A 6,051-nucleotide genomic window follows, 5' to 3' on the forward strand; every position below is an offset into this window, starting at 1 on the left:
GGTCAGGAGGGTAAGACTGTGTTTATTTTGGTGTGACAGTGAAGTTTTTAACGTAGTATGTATCCCTAAGACTGTATGTCAGTTAAAGGGAGAAAGAGAAAATTGAATTTTGGTATAATTAAAATCTGAGATGAAAAATGAAATGGCAAATTAGACTTTGGCTAAATAAAGCCTGCTTAATGAAATCATAGAATTATAGGATAGAGGGTGGAAGAGACCTCCAAGATCATCCAGTTCAATTGCCCACCTACTACCAGTATTTCCTAACAAACCATGTCCCTTAATACAACAACTAAGTTTCTTGAACATCTCCAGGGACAGTCACTCAACCACCTCCCTAAGCAGCCCGTTCCAGGCCTGGCCACTCTTTTGGAGAAGTTCATCCTAATGCCCAACATGAACCTCCCCTGGTGCAACTTGAGGCCAAACTCTGTAGTTCTATCACAAGTTATGTGGTGTAGGAGGACGATCCCCATCTCGCGACAAACTCCTTTCAGGGAGTTGTAGAGGACAAGCATGTCTCCCCTGAGCCTCTTCTCCAGACAAAACAATTCCTCAGCTGCCTGTCAGATCCCTCAGCTGCTTGTCATAAAATTTAAATATATCTCATATAGATTTAGTCATATTCTCTGAACTCCAAACAGATTTGTCTAGTGAATGTCACTGAAAAATGCTCTACAACTTTTGGAGAAGTTACTAGCTTCAGGCACCTACATAGAAAATGTAAGTTTCTCTAGAACAAAAGATAATTTCTACTGTATGTGTACTCTGCCAGTATGTAGATATATAGATACATACACATGTTGTGTGGTGAATATAATACATGTGCAGAAGGTGTAAAAATGAAAGCGTAGTAGTTCTGGTGCAATATCAGTGTGCACTATCCTTCCTTGGGGAAAATGTGAGTACAAAGTGAAGTACTTGGCATAACACTCATTTCAAGCAATGGGAATGTGTGAAAAGATACCTGTTTTCTCTAGCTTTTCATTAATGCATACCAAGTAAAGTAACTCTCACATCAAAACAACAGGAATCTTTCTGATAAGAGTCGACTAATTTGTGAGCATGGCTGAGGGCAGTGTATTTAAATGGCCTGACAAAGGTAGAGAAGAAAAGAGCTCCCTAAAGGAATACTCTATCTGTTTGAAGTGAATTTGCCAGGAGGATACTATCCTAGGAAGCCAATTCACTTTGATAAGAGCTGTACCATAATAAATGATAGAGATTTCTGCGCTCTCTGCCCATCTGTGGGTCTTGAGAACTGCAGCATTCATGTGTATGTGAGGTTAACTGCCTGTCATATTAATTGCTGCAATAGCTCTTAAAGGTCAGATGGTGTACAAGAGTCTGAAGTATTAGTCATTTGGGCTAAAATATAGTTATTTTTGTGAACAGTTTTAAATTTAAATGTTGTCAAAATGGTTTTACTTCCTCTTCTGTAGGTTCTGTTTGCAACTGTGGGAAAGTGCACTGAAAATTACTTTTGAACTTTTTCTGAAAGCAGGCAGAAGTCTGCTCATTCTCATTTACTATGGGAAAAAAGAAGTTCAAAGATGTGTAACTTGGAGCCCTATTTCCTACTCTTCTTTTTTTAGTTTCTCAAGATTGTTGCTGCTGAGGCAAGCACACATCACGAAGAAGAACAGAGCTGAGATATCAGAGGAGGACAGTTACAGGGTCAGAGGTCTTGATCAGAACGTCCAACCAATCTACGACATTGTGCTTTGATATGACTACAGTAAATCTTTGCTTCACAAGGCTAAGCCTAGAGCCTTAAGACATCCAGAAGCTTTGTCTCACCTATCCTCAGTTGCTACACCTGTCCTCAGATGACCATCCTACCAACTGATCTTTTTTGTGAATAGAAGTAAGTAGACTAGAAAGCCTCTGGTAAAAGCAACAGCTAAGGAAGTGCAGTTCTATACTAAGAAATCAACTCTGCCTTTGCAGTGCTGGTAGTCTCTGTGAAGTTTCTCAGTGCCAATGGTGACTTAACACAGAGCTTATGAATAATTAAGTGACCTGAATTCATAACTGTTGTGAAAGCTTCACTGCTTAAAGCATTTTTTCATTAAGGTTGATTTTTACTCATGATCTCCATCTTATCCTCTGAATCCCTGAGAATGATGTGTTTGATTGTCTCTCTATTAAAGTCAGAAAACATTCAGGCTTACATTTCATCCACAACTCAACATAAAGGTCTTCAATATAAGAAATGGTATTAAATTAGTTAGTTTTGAGATCTATTGTAGGTTTGGCCTTTCTTTAGCCCTATTTCTTACTTCTCTTCACCTGACTTGTTCTCTTCCTGTTTATTGAACCCTTGAAAGAAAGAGCATAACTTTGTGTTTATTGTCCCTCTCAGTTTAAATTACAGATTTGACCTGACATTAAACTGTTCCTTTTTTGTACTGGCCAAAAAAAAAAAAAAAAAAAATTCCAAAACACCATGTCGTATGATGATATCCTTCACTTTCATTGAACCATCTGGAGTTCTGGAGATGGAGCTGCAAACTGTCAACATCTCCTGATGGAAAGCAAATAGAGTTGGCTAAAATGGAAGTTTAAGCTGGAGAATCATCCTGTAGAAAGTTTAGAGCAGTTCAGTGCTAGAGGAAAGAAATCACTGTCTGTCAAAGAACCTCCTGTCCCAAAGCTGTAGCATTAGGACATATCTAGTGCTTTGAAGATTGTTCAAGTCTGGATTTCAGTGAAAAACAGAGTTTGAGTTTACTTTTTTGTTGTTGTTGTTTGCTATTTGCAAAGATGTTGTTCTAAATGAGAGAAAAAGGTCTAATCTTCCATATCAAAACTCCCTTAGTTGAAAGAAACAAGGATGAGTTTCTGCATTGATTGCTCCCTTCACTAATAAAACTGATACACATTTGATTTTATGTTATGCATAAAGCAAGTCAACCCTGGGTTCCTGATGTGTATGTAACAATAATTACTTTGATAACTGTGGATATATATACCCTTACACAAAGATTTCCTTGAATCAAGGGACTAAATAGTGCTGATAAAGTAACACTGCTGTATTGCATAGAGGTTGAAGTGCCTTGTGATTAGGGCTTCTATGTGGGATTAAAAAATGAAGTTCACTAGTAATATTTATTCTTTCCTGTTAAAAGGTTCCTAATTGAGACTGCAAGGACATGCTGAGAAATAAACTTCTATTACATATCTTACAGAACCATAGCATTCAATGTCCATTGCAACTAATGAGCAGTATTGTAGTCTAGATTACTACTTGTTATTTTATGTACTTGGCAATGAGTATCTCTTATTTAAAATATTTATTTTTCTTTTGCTGAATTTTCTACAAAATTGAAACATTTGCCTTAAAAATGATGATCTCCCCAGCAAAATAAATTACGTCTTGGAACTACGTAAAGACTTTTAACTGAAGAAAGAATTTCAAAACAATCTGTGCAAAATGAAGCTCACTTTCACCTTTTAATTAATCGTTCTGCCTAGTACTACTCTGGGTGTTTCTGTCTGTAAGTCAAACATGTGCTCTTTCTCTTGCTGTATGGAGGGGTTCCAAAGGTTGGGGGGAAGTCTTCCAGGAAACCTTTCCAAAACATATTTAGGGCTTGTTCTTCCTGTGCAGATAAAACCCTCAGATGTGTTTTAATACAGACTAACTGAAGCTGGAAAATACAATATTTGGTTTGGGGCATTTTTTAAAATTAAATATAGAGACTTTATAGCTATTTTTCCTGTTAGAATTTGCATCAAGAGGCTTAGTTCTTTGTTATTCTGTTGTTTCTTTCAGTGAGTTCCAAATGTGCTAATCATTTGAGATTTATCTTAGTATAAATGTTTATTTGATCAAATAACTTTTTGCATTCTGAGACTTCCTTATCAGATTAGCAGATGGAAATGAATGTAGTCTCTACCTTTCATGAAGGAATTCTATATGGCTGTGTTTTGAAAACTTCTGTCTCTGAGTTACAAAAATAATCCAAATAAATGATCTATACATAAAAGAAAGATATGGCTTTGTTGTTTTTTTTTTTTTTTTCTTTTTTTTTTTCTCCTAAATATAGTTTCAGTTTTTCCAGGTGTCCTGGAGTCTAACTGTATGTTTTATTAATCTAATTTTGTCTTGGGTTATTATGTGATACCCATGTAAACTGAATCAATTCTTAGAATCTTATCTGTTCACAGATTTAGAATTTTGTACAAGAAGCTGATTTTGCAACGTGTGAAGTGATGGCTCTAATTAACTTTAAATTTCTTTCCTCTCTTTATTTCTTTCCCCAGGGAGTATGCATCAAAATTTTGACCTTTTATTATTTACACCCTTCAACGATATGTTTTTCTTTCATCCCCCTTCAAGTTTAACAGGTATTTCTTTTGGGGCAACAAGGAGTAAAAATGAACAAAAGCAGCCAAGCATCAGTATGCCAGCGGTACATGTGCTGATAATATACAATAATCTCAGCAGTATTTGAAGTATGTTATTAATGGCAACTGCTGAGTTACTATCTAATTTAGTGTACTGTTTGCTAGGTGCATGGTTTTACATATGCTATCATTATTGTTTCACATTTCTTTTTTTATAAGCTGCACTGTATTATTGTTTAACATGGAGAGAAACAGAGGTAGGCAATTATCAGTGTTAAGACCTGACTAATAAAGCTTACTAGCTTCTTACATCGAGTATTTAGTGCCACTCTGTAGGAAATATTCAAATCTTTTATATTGTGTTCTGATATTAATGAAATAAATGTAGAAATTAATATAACCAAGTTAGATAGTAGATGCTAGTCCAGAGGGATCAACAGATGCCTTAAGGGATGCTGATGGCATGGCTAGCATCATGTGTTTGTTCAAAATAGGCTTTAAAAATATCTGTGTTATCATAGCCAAAAATAGATGCAAGGGAAGAATGGTGAGTAATTCAAGGTATGTGTATCTGCTTCTTTTCTTCTCCCCACAGCCTTACTACTTGATGACTTCCACAGAAGATAAATATTAGTGTTTCTGTTCTTAGTTACAATCCTGAAAAAAAAGAAAAAAAAAAGCAATGCTTAAATCAGTGAAATTAAAGTCAGTATTCCCTAGGAAGGTGACTATTAACTTTTTCCAGCTTTCATAGGGATTATTACCTCTTCTTATGCTATAAGTCTAAATAAATTACTGTATTTAAATGTATTTTACTCAGGTATGTAGCCCATGGAATACCAAGGCTTATTTCATATTTATGTTTGGGGATTGATTCAGAAAGTCTAGGGGAGCACAAGAAGTAGGAAACTCATCAGTTCAGTTCTGTTGCCTTTGTTTGATACGTTCCATCTAAAAATAAGTGTTATGATAGCGAAATGGATATGCACAAATATGAAACAAGCAGGTTGCTCAGGATTTAATTAAGGTTTTAATCAGCTAAGGCAGGAAATTAGATTTAAAGATTCAGAAAATGAGATTTAATGAGTAAACAGACATTTCAATCAATGCCAAAGTAGTGATCCTTGTATATACAAAGACTGAAAATACATATATATATATATTTATATATAAAAAAGAAAACAAATATTTTAGAATAGAAGTAATTTATAAATAGGTATAATCCAAGAGGAAAAAAATCTGTTCTTCTGTGTATGATATGCTACATATTCAGTGGCATGTTTAAATGAGGAAAAAGTATTTTGCCTCTTATTCTATTTTTGTGTGTACATACAATGAAAAAGTAAATTCTTAATTTTTAAAGTTTTATCCTGAACTGAATTCTTGGTTTGGAGAATTCAAGATGTAAATAACAATACATTTACTTCTATGAAAAGAATTGTACTAAGTCGGGTCCACCAAAATATGCATGGCGTACATAGACTGGATAACTGCACAGAACTACAACAAGGAAAAAACTGGCCCTTGTTACTATACAATCAGAAATCTTCATAGCAGTGTGTATATTCTACTGAATAAAATATTTTAGTGTATATGGAATCAAAAGTTGATAACATTTTCCCCATATTGGATTTTCTTCTCCATCTCTGCAATTAGGGTGTAAATGTTGGAATACTGTCACTGATTTAGATACATCAT

Source organism: Tetrao urogallus, assembly GCF_951394365.1.
Source record: "Tetrao urogallus genome assembly, chromosome: 4".
NCBI classification, from domain to species: domain Eukaryota; kingdom Metazoa; phylum Chordata; class Aves; order Galliformes; family Phasianidae; genus Tetrao; species Tetrao urogallus.